We start from the raw sequence: 12,437 nt of genomic DNA, 5'->3' as shown, positions 1-12,437 counted from the left end.
TAAGACACATTATATTGGACAAGTCTAAACTTAATGATCCAAAGTATTAATCGGATTGGATTGGACCTGGTTCATCCAAAATAGATTTATATTATATTGGGTTGAATTGAACGAATATCTGGTCCATTGATGGAATATAAGAGTAAAGGTGTCAATGGGTGTCAATGGACCAGTTGAATACAAAAACAAAGACCAGGTTTGATGGGAAACAATCTAAATTAAAATCAGTTTGAAGGTCAGACCATGAGACGTTGAATTGGACTGGTCCAAAATGATCCAAAGCAGCCATCAGATTGGATTGGACTTGGTCAATTTACACTGGACTCATATTGGATCAGATTGGACTGGACCAAATCTGGTCCAATTGATACCCCTAGTCAGGGATGATCATTTATGACCTGGCCTGGCTCGGCCTTCTACGGCCTGCAAATTTCCAGCTTAGCAGGCCCGGCCAGACCCTATATATATATATATATAATGTATTGTAACATTTATATACTTATAATCTCTTACATATATGGTATATAGTATAATATTTTACAATATATGGCCTAAGTATGGCATGTTTATGTGGCATATCTATGTATACATGGTATGGTGGCATATGCATGTGGTATTTATGATATTTTACCAAATATACGTGGCATGTATATATGCTATTATATATTAATATAACACAACTGGGTCAGGACTACCTTATGGACATTAATTCACTGAACTGATTATAACGGTTTTGATTCCATGATTTTGTCCCAATTAATAATTAGGTTGGTTCCAGGATTTTATATTTAATTAAATATATAATATTTTCTAAATCTTATTATAATTTTTTTGTCATATCTTATGTTTGAATTGTGAAATGGCAAATTTGAGATAGTAAATAAGATTATATTAATAAAAATGTTTAATTTATTAACATGTAAATAATTTAGTATTTTTCTATCATTTCCATAAAGGTCATATTATCAAAATTTAAATTTAAGTTATTATTTAAATAAACAAATATAGTTTTCACTGTAGTCCGGTCTGGACCCGATAGACTCGATTATTAATTGGGGTAATTTTGTATATGTGATTTTGCCTTTTAATAATCGGTTTGGAACTGGTTCTACCTAGACCCAATCTAGACTTGATCTGTTACCTTGTAAAAACCCAGCCTGGCCTGACCCACGATCATCCCTTGGGGTAGCCAATCCTCCAAACCCTTAACCCCTAATCCTAGTGCAGATGGGATTCGATACCGAGTCTCCACTACAACCAGCAAGGTAGTCCCCTGTTTTTGCACATAAAATGCAATGAACAAATAGATTTTCCTTAAAGGGGAGTTGCCTAGCTGTGGCTGATATAGCAGCGTTTTCAGGAGAAACAGCTACGGAACTAAACACCTAGGTTGTGTTTAGTACAATTGCTGTTTTTACCTGAAACATTTTGGGTAGGGCTGTCAACGGGTTAGGTTTAGGTAGAATCAGAACCGATCTGACAAGAAATACTAAGGACCCGGAACCGAACTAGTATCAGGTTTGTAATTTTAGACTTAGAACCGAATTGATCAGTTCTCAAGATAATTGGGTCTGACCAGATGGACTTGATTATAATAAACCTACTAAAAATATTATATATAATATTAATTCATTTAATATATATAATTATATTATATACATATATATATATATATATATATATATTTTTTTTAATATATTATATATAAATTAAATATGTATTATACATTTCATATATATATAGGTCGGGTTGGATCTGAATTGGTTTGGGACTGGGTGGAACCGGTTCCGAACTGATAAGAATTGGGGCAATATATAAGAAACTGAAATTGACCCCACCGGTTCCAGTTCCTAGAACCAGAGCCGACCTAATCGTTTTGGGTCCATTGAGTCTAACCCAACCCATTAGCCCTAATTTTGTGTTGATCAATATAGATTGGAATGCAATTGTTATTTGAGGCTATTTATAGTTAAAATAGGCATACCTTAAAAATACATATATGAGAGTTAACCCGAAACATTTCAGGTAGAGACACCAAACACAACCTTATCTCAACTGGCTTCCTCCTTCCTCTCTTTCTTCCTTTTTACCGTCACTGTTCTCTTGAGAGGCTTTGTTCGTCCAATTTAGCAACCAACTAGACCGAAATCAAAACCGACAGCACCAAAGCCTTCTCTATGAACTGGTTGGTATGGGCATTTTTGCTCAAAACAACAGAGATTTTTTTTCCCTGCTTTAGAAATGCCATAGAAAGGGTTTCATCAGTTCGAGATTTCGGATCGATGGAATATCTGATGTTATTGAATATAGAAAGTATAGCATATTAGGAAAACCACCTACCATTCACAAATTGCTTCTGTTAGGCGAATGGTATTAGACAAATTATCATTACATTCACCTTAACAGGTAAATTCTCTAGTAGTGATCTTGTGGAGGTCGCTTGTTTTATAAAATCGAGATTTCTGGTTTCGACGTTCTTGCCAAACAGCTCTTGTTCACATCTAAAAAAAAAAAACAGAACTGTCGAAATCTTTTTTTTGGGAATTGGATGTTCTTTTGATCATTTACTAAATAGATTAGTTCTCTGAGGATATGAGAATGAGCCCCCATCTTAGGGGGTTATGAAGCTACTCTCTCTTCTCTCTTTCTACATCTCCTTTACAATACTACATTTCCTGCATACACTCAAGCAGTGATCTGTTCTTGTTATCTCACTAAATACTGTTATTATCTTTTTCATGAGAAATTGGTAGAATTTAAAGGGTAAATATTTCATTTTCTTCTCTTTTAAATTAGAGATCAAAGAACTACATTTTTTTTTTACTGCAAGGGTGTAACCAATCCTCAATTCAGGTGCAAGCGGAGTTCGATCCCAAGTCTCTGCTATGTAATTCCATTACAAATGGATCAGGCCCAATCTAATCCAATTAATATTTTGGACCAGTCTAATTCAATGTTTGGATTATCCAATCTGTTCAATTTTGTTTTAATTTAGATTGGTTTCAACCCAAATCTGGTTCATTGACACCTATGTTCTTATCTTATACCAATGGACCAGATATTGATTTAATCCAACTCAATCCAATATAAATTTATTATAGGTGAACCATATCCAATCCAATATGATAAATATTTTGGACTGGATAGGTCCAATTCAATATGTCTTATTGGTCCGTTCAATCCATTCAAATTGATTTTGGACTGGATTGGTCCAGTCCAAAACCGGCCCATTGACACCCTTACCTTATCCCCTCTATTAACTTTCCTGCTGAAAATAGATTTTATTGATGCACGGATGCACCCTTGCTTCAGGTTGTATTTCTTTTAAATATTGGCTAGATGCTGAATCATATTTGCCCATGCCTCTATTTTTTCAAAATGCTCAATTTAGGCCCATGCCAATTCTTGGGAATTTTGACATCTTATTCTTGTAATAAATTCCATGCAATATCCACACAGATTTTGTTTAGCAGGTTGATAAGGTTTCCTGTTAGTCGTAGTGGAGACTTGTGATCCAATCCTGCCTGCATCTAGATTGGGGGGGGGGGGGGTTATGGGTTTGGGGATGGGTTACCCATTGTGTAACCCTTTAAAAGAAATAATAAAAAAAAAATAACTGAAGTATTTCTTGGGTATAGTTTACAACATCCACTCAAATTTGTTTTTGTGGATATTTTCTATTTGAATATTTCTCATATGATGTTTGAATATATTTTCTGGTGGGACTTTCGTTCCAAATCACTATAGCTCAAATGAATATTTTCTGATGAAATGGATCAACCTAACAGTTGCCTAAGTGTCTCTCCAGTCAAAGTAGATGATATTATCAAACAATTTATATAGATTTTTGTTCTCTAACACCCCCCCTAACTCACATAAAAGTCCATTAGGTTTGAAGCGTGGACAATCACAGGCCCACTTACACCCTGTACTGAAATTTAATTAATTATAATGTAGGTGACAAAGATCGAACATTAGACCACTTGGTTGAATAGGCTCTAATACCATTTCAAAGAATAACTCAGCTTAAAAGTTTAAGTGGTGAAATCCTTGAATAGGTTTTTATTCTCTAACAGTTTTATCATTACTTCAATTATAAGAGTTAATTAGTTTTACTACAAAACTATCTTATCAATTGGGTACTTTCCTCTTGGATTTCTCTTGCCTATGTCCCCCTATTTATTAAATAAAGTATTTGCTTGCTTCTGTTTTTTTTTTTTCTTTTTTCCTTTTGATTTTTCTGGAGTTGTCAAGCATCTCTTTTTCTGAGACATGTTCAGCAACTTGGAAACTGGTTGCCTGCTAATGCACACACAAACAGCAGCTAAAACCTCCAATACTCCCCTCATTCAATATATCATTGTCCCTTCCCTGTCCCTTAAGAATGCTGCTTCTATTTTTAGTATTTGTTTCTTTACTTCTTGAAATATTGAGGGAAATTTCTAAAATTGCTAAGTTTGGTGAAATGATCTGTTTACAATACTTGTCTGTTTTCATTTTGCAAAAAAAAAAAAAGAAAGTAAAAGAAAGAAACATAATTGAGTATAAGTTTTTTCCAAAATAAAGTGAAAATATTTTCAGTTTGATTTTCAGATCATCCAATCGGATTCTCTATCAGAATATTTTTTTTTTGGTGAATTGAATATTTTATACTTTATGAAACAATATCACCAGAGAAAAATAAGATTTTAAACCACTTCAGTACCATGTTTTTAGATGCTCTGTTTGTTTGCAATGCAAATCTGAATCATATATAAAATTTACACCTGATTCATTGTGTTTTGCACTTGTAAGATACAAGGTTAATACTTTTTGTCTCATTAGCAGTGCAAATTTTGCATCACAAAAATTGATGCAAAATTTGCACCACCTTCCACCTACTTCTATTTTCTCCCATATAAAGTGGGGATCTCATCATCTTGCTTCCCACCACACTCTTAAACAAATAACCCTCCTCTTATAAGCTTAGATTTATTGTCATGCTGTGTGTAAAAGGCTATACATAACGAATCCGGATCTTCTCCTCAGCGCACTTCACACCTACCTCACAGCCCCATCCCACCATGTATCCCACTTTGTCATTTTTTACCAACTGGAGCATGAAGCTACCAAAAAAAATCATGTCATAATCAAATACTAGTCAAACATCCATGATAATCCAGTGAGTTTGCTTTCTCATTTTTAACCAAAAAAAAAAAATAGTTTAGGTTTGCTTTCTTATTCAGGAGCAAAGCAACAAGCATGAGAGGTTTACATGAAAAGTTCATAGGCTGAACGTGACATTTATGGATGTACTCTCCTCACTAACCTTCCTCATTTATTTCTAAAGAAGTTTGAATATGCATATGCTTACCCAAAAACGAAAAATGAGTAATAAAAAGAAGAGGTGTCAAGAGTCAAGACAAAAAAAAAAAAAGATGACAATATAGTAGAAACAATAACATGAATCAGGTTGTGATAATAGGACAATGAGATGGGAACCTCTACACAAAGGAGGGAACACATAGGTACATATGGAGTATATATTGTAATCTGTTGGGATCTAATTAGACTAGAATCATGAGTTTTCCTTTTCATTCTCAAATGCACAATGTCCTCATGCGATTCTTTTTTTCAACCCCAGCTTTACACCCATGTTTGATTCATGGGTCTTTTCATGTTTCATCTTTGAAACACAAACTGCATTTCATTGTTCTTTGGGTGTGGTTTGAGATTTTGAAACCACAAATGGTCCCATTTTTTCAAAACACAAAGACTTTGTATTCTAAAGGAATCGTCACTAATGCAAGCAAGATGTTATTGGTGATCCATTGATCTCATGATTTAAGCCAATTTTTATTCATATGGATTTTTCAAATGTGAAAATTTGTATAAAACACATTATTTTGAGTTGTATGGTTCAAATTAGGGTTTTAAAAACTAACCCAGAATTGGAATTGCTTTGGCTATTGGTTTTTGGGTCAGCGGTTCGATAGTCCAATTCGAAGGGACAGCCTGTTCTAATTTAAAAAAATAAAAATAGACAAACCATTGTCCGGGTCAAATGGGTTGGTGGTTTGATCACCCATGTCAGTGAATCGTTGACCAAGTCCATGGTTTTGGCCAAAAAACAGGTTAATTGTGAAATAGAACCGATTGCCTGGACTGTTCTCGGGCCAAATGATCCAACCATCCAGGTCAACGACAATTTGAAAACATGGTTCAAACACAACTAGCAAAACAATACCTTTAATGGGTTCTATCTTTCAAGTAAAAAAAAAAAATCAAAATTTCACTTTGAGAATAGTGGGACCCAGTTTTCAAACATATTAAAGCTTTTTCAAACTACCAAGAACAGCACCTAGAAGAACATTAATGTGGTACGACTCTTAGGCTGTGTTCGGTTTGACAGAAAGTAAGAGAGAATCGGAAAGTTGAGAGTAAGTCCTTAAGAAATTTCATGAAACCCCTTGAAAACTTTCTATCGAATTTCTGTTTCCATCTTATTTTCAGTCAAACCAAACATGACCTTAATTCAATCACATAATTACTTACTTCATACTAAATAATTGTTTAAAGGTATCCTAATTGGATTAGGTGCCCGGGCGTCTATGGACAGGCCCTACTTAATAAGTTCTGTCACTTGGATGGATGACATATTCAATCCAAACCATCTATCAAATAGGGATCCATTGGATTGGTCACTTGTGTCTTATGTATTATACGAATATTGGTCACTTGTGTCATATTCAATCCAACTGTTTGATTGAGTGGAATTGAAATCTCATTCCCATTCTTATATCTATTGGAATGGCCATTCCCTTGTATCCAACTGATTCCAATTCCCATCTAATTTGATTCCCAAAATCTCTCAAACCCATAACCTCCAACCCCGATCCAACAGAGACTGGGGTTGGCCCTTAATTCTAGGGTTATTTTTTTGAAGGTTTCAATCATGTTTCATTCATTTAAGAGATTTGGTGATGCCCTATAAAGCCCTTTCATTAAGATAAACACATCAACCATTGAGATTTCGTGATTGGCGATGATATCCACTAGTTATTATGGTCATTCAGTGACCCTCCAACAATATATCAAACCCATATAACTGTAGGCTTGTCGTGAACTTGTGATAAGGTTAATGAATATAATGTGCACCCTAATCTGTTTCCACCCCGTAATCCCCTTCTAATTAAGGGTGTCAATGGACTGGTTGGATTGGACCCCATTCAGTCCAAAATCAATTTGAATGGATTGGACGAACCAACAAGACATATTGGATTAGATCAATCCAGTTCAAATTAAATAATTATTAGATTGGATTGGACCTGGTCTATCCATAACAAATTTATATTGGATTAGGTTGGATTAAACCAATATCTGGTCTATAGATATAAGATAAGAATATATGTGTCAATGGACTGAGTTTGTTAAAACCAATCTAAACCAAAATGAATTTGAACAGATTGAACGATCCAGACATTGAATTGGATCGGTCCAAATTAATCCAAAACATTCATTGAAATGGATTGGACCTGGTCTATTTATGATGGACTAACATGGGATTGGGTCAGATTGGACCAAATCCAATCCAATTGATACCCCACGAGATTTCCCCCCACAGCACATCTCTGCCATGTATTGAGAGCATCTCCCGACGATGATATCATCATTTCCGAGATTATCATCGGGAGATGTTCCCAATACACGACGGGGGTGTGCTGTGGGACGTTGTGGGGGCAATCTTTTGAGGGGCTGATTTGGTCTCGTATCCATCTCTCTCTCTCTCTCTCTCTATAGGGGTGTATCGGGCCATATTGGTACATTTTTCTTAATTTTTTTTCAAAACTGATTCATGGGGGCCGATTTAAGGCTCCTACACCCCCTAAACCGGTCATAACCCAGATACACCCCCAATATATGTTGATACTTTGAACCTTGGTGATACTTAACATGTTAGTGGAACTTTCAAGTTTTTGGGGTTAGGTCCAAGGACCCCCCACTGTCAAGTGGCAAAATTTTGTTTTTGTTTTTGTTAGACGGAGACCATGATAACCATGTCCTTTTATATACAATAATGCTAAAACTGAGTTAACCTCAACCTTTGGATCATCTCCTACACTTGGTCTTATACCAAGGCATTTACTAACCAATGAAAATTCATCAAAATTCAGTGGGGGAAGGGGTGTTCTGGTTGGTCAAAGTTCTTCCATTATCATATCCTTCTACTATATATGTTTGAGATTGCCCAATCAAACCCCATTGAATTTTGATGATTTTTTCTTTTTTATATTAAGCCTTAGTATAAGGCATAAATGTTGGAGATCTGGATTGGCTTTTATGTGGAGTTGAATTTTCACTTTTTTTTAACAGTTTGGATCTCCTACCCACAAGAATCCTAGCCAGACCTACCCACGCCTCATTACAGTTGTACATTGAAAACATCTCCCATATTTACATGTTACCATTTGCGGGGAGATGTTCCCAATATACAGCTGTAGTGTCATGTGGATAGGATATCTGAATTGCTTTTTCAATTGGTTACAATTCCTAAAAAGTGGACATAAATACAAATATTAATTGGCCAGGTTAAATGGTAAATCATCACTAACCCAACCCTATCAGTTTTTTTTAATTTGGTAAAAACCCTATCAGGTTAGGGTTTGATTGATCGGCCACAATTGAGCTTTTAGGTTTTGAGTCGGGTCTGGTGGGTTTAGGTATTGTTGAACCCGATTCTTTGACATTGTAGCATTGAAAATATTTGTGAATAGGGCTGGTTTCGAGCCGAGCCGAGCCGAATAATACGAAGCTCGAGACTATTCTACAAGGCTCGAGTTCGAGCTCAGTTTGAGCCAAAACCTTGAGCTTGAGCTCGGCTCGAGTAAAAAATTCATAAGTTTGAGCTCGACTCATCTTGACCTTGATTTTGAGAAAAAAATATTTTACAAAAATAAAAAAATTATATATAAAAATAATTTTTACTTGATATTTAAAAAATTAAGATTTATAATAATAATTAATAATTATAGTATTTTATTATATATATTATTTTCTATAATTTTATTATATATATATATTCGAGTAGGCTCACGAGCCTCACGGGCTGAGCTCTAGTAGGCTTGAGATTGGCTCGAAGTTCGGTTGAAATTGAGCCGAGTAAAGCTTTTCATGAGCTGAGCTCGAGCAGCTCGTGAAGAGTTTGGCTTGTTGCCACCCCTATTTGTGAATACAAGTTTTGTTGAGAATAGGTGTATCAGGTATTGTATTTAGGATGGTTGAGTGGGATCGGGTTTGATATCCTCATTCGGGGCAACTTGGATTTGAATTTGACATAGCTGGCTATAAGAGATATAGAGGAGTGTACGGACTCTTTCCTAATATAGTAGGTTTTGCTAATGGGAAAAAATATAGTCCCCTCATATAGAAAAATATCATTCCTTGAATGCAAGCATCTTAAATAACATGCTATAGGATGAAAGTATCGGTATTAGGTATTGTATCGGACAACTTGGACACGGATACACTTGGAAAATGCATGGATACGAACAAAAATATGGAAACACTTGAATACACTAGGGAAATGCACAAAAATTCTATAAATATGTTAATAATATTAAGTTTACAACTAATATGGCAAGATGCATAGATATTATGCAATTTTATTGATAATGTATCAATCAAGAATCTAAGACATATTATATAGATCCTTAGAAATTAATACATGCACAAAGCCATTAATATTTTATTTTATAGTAAAGTCCAAGGCACAAAACATATGCAACTATTCTGTTTGAATTACTATATCAATATTTCTATTTTACTATTTTTATTTTTTAGCATGAATAAAAAAAATCAATTCTCAATTGTTTGGTAAACAATATTATCATTTTTTAAAAAATAAATATGTTATTATAAAATGTAAAGTAAAGTATTAATTAATAATTAATAAAAAATATATAATCTTAACTTAAAATATATCAAATCTATTAAAATTTTGAAGATATATATCATACAAAAATTCATAAATTTTAATTACTAAAATAATTATTCCATTATTAATATTTTTGTTTTATAAAATTTCTAAAATACAAAACTATTTTATTTTTATATAAATGTAGATTAGTGGAGTTGACCAATGCAATTTATGTTATTTTCTCAAATATTTTGTAAATAATATTTTTATTTTTTGTAAATAGTAAATAAATTATTATTTAATGCAAATTAAAATATTAATTAATAATTTATAAAAAATTGAATATACATATAATGCACAAATTTATATATTTTAAGTATTAAAATAATGATTCTATTAATAATAATTTTATTTGTATAAAATTCTTGAAATTAAAAATAATTTTTTGGTATATATGTAGATTTGATAAATTATTTATTCCATTGTTCATAAAATACTAATTTTAAAAATTATTCTTTTTAATTTATAGTTGGAGTTATTGAATATTAGTGTATATTGTTTATTTGGGTTGTATGTAGACTACTAAACTTTAATGTTGATAAAGGTTAATGTATTTCTTTTATTATCAAAAAGTAGTAAGTGGCTTGTTGTCAGACGAAGGCATTGACACGGATATGTGATACGCTATTATACTATACAATACGCCCCGTATTGGGTGTATCATGTCGATATTTTAATTATTGATTTTGTCCTTTCAGAAATGTCCTCGTAGACTTTTGCAGTCGATCTGGATCTCCTCCTCATACCAATCTCACAACACGTCTCAACCGTATATTGGAAACACCTTTCGTACTTGTGTATAATAATTCATCGAAGGTGATCTCCAGTACACGGTGAGATGTGTTTCTGAGGTCGGTATGAGGTTTGTTTTTGAAGAATAAATCCCAATTCTTTGCGGTCATGTATGGAACCGTACTTGTATATTTTTATTCATGTGGATATATTCTAAATGCACAGCTGCAAAAAATAAAAAAAATGGTTTTATGAGGACCAAATCCAATTTCTACATAATCAACATTGTATTAAATGCTTGAGTTTTTTTTTTTCTCAAGTTGACACTCAAATTGATTATTTGTCTATTATTTAAAAGTTTCAAGACATTTGCATCTAAGGCTCAAAATATCAATACATCCAATATGCATGAACTTGTGCATTCGGTGTTTTGACAGGGAGCCTATAATTTTTTTTCTTTCTTTTTTTTCCAAAAGTTGTCAGAGCCATTGCTCTTGGACCTGCCTATCCCCTAAAAACACAAAAAAAAAATGAAAAACAGTTTTATTTCTCTATCGGCAATCTCTTAATTTGATATGATATATAAGGCATATTGTATCAAAAATTTGAACCTTGTTTGAGTCCTAAATTTAAGGAAGGAGCCAAGATAAACTCCCTATATATGTGCTTTATAATTAGTGGACTGATTTCACATCTTTGCCCCACAGGGGGCCGCCCCATAATGCCCCACTGCACATCCTTGTCATGTATTGGAAATATCTCTCGATGATAGTATTAGTCCCGATGATATCATCATCGAGAAATATTTCCAATACACGACAGGAATGTGATGTGGGGCGTTGTGGGGTGGAGATGTGATCTGGGGTGGACTTTGTAATGGAACAAGCAAAATTGGTGATAAAAGATTGTGTAACGGTATTGAGTATATTTCAGTAAAATAAGAAGCAATGATCATGTGAGGGACTTTCCCTCATTCCATCAAATTAAATAGACTTCCATATATAACTGTGAGAATTCCGTTATTAGATCTTAAGTCTCAACATAAATGAGGCAACTGTGAACAAACACCCTTATAACATAAATGAGGCAATTGGATTCAACTACATACATCAATAGTGGCATCTAATTAAGAAATCTTTACATCTTAATTATTTTTAACTTATATATGTATAATAAATATATAAATATAGAATATTATTTATTAATTATAAATTTTGTATAATTATTCATAAGTATATTACATAATAATAATAATAATAATAATAACAATAATAATAATAATAATAGTAATAATAATAATAATAGTAATAATAATAATAATAATATTAATTATTATTATAATAATATTTTTTGTCAAATATAGATTTTAATTAGATTAGATGGCATGGAGTTAAACCCACATACAATCATATGTGAAAACTGAAATCTGGTCGGTTTCGGGTTGTAAAAAATCATAAATCGATGGTTCGCAAAAACCGAAACCAACCCGAACTAAACCGATTTAGTAGTTAGTTCCTAGTTGCAATCAAAACTTACACCACACAGGCACATGGGGGGGGGGCTCCTGCTTCACAAAGTTATTGGCCTGTTTTCTCTTAATTTATGTTCTTTCCTTGCTGGATGATGTTGCTAGCCACTTCTCTGACGCCCAATCTACCAATTTATTACCATGGTTGAACTTAGAGCCGAAACCGACCCAAATCGACCCAACCCGACTCAAACCGACTAGGTCGATTTTGCTTAACATAGG

This window comes from Nelumbo lutea, chromosome 3, assembly GCF_056320005.1.
Source record: "Nelumbo lutea isolate HS-2025 chromosome 3, American lotus-T2T, whole genome shotgun sequence".
In the NCBI taxonomy this organism is placed as follows: Eukaryota; Viridiplantae; Streptophyta; class Magnoliopsida; order Proteales; family Nelumbonaceae; genus Nelumbo; species Nelumbo lutea.
This window is presented reverse-complemented; position numbering follows the sequence as displayed.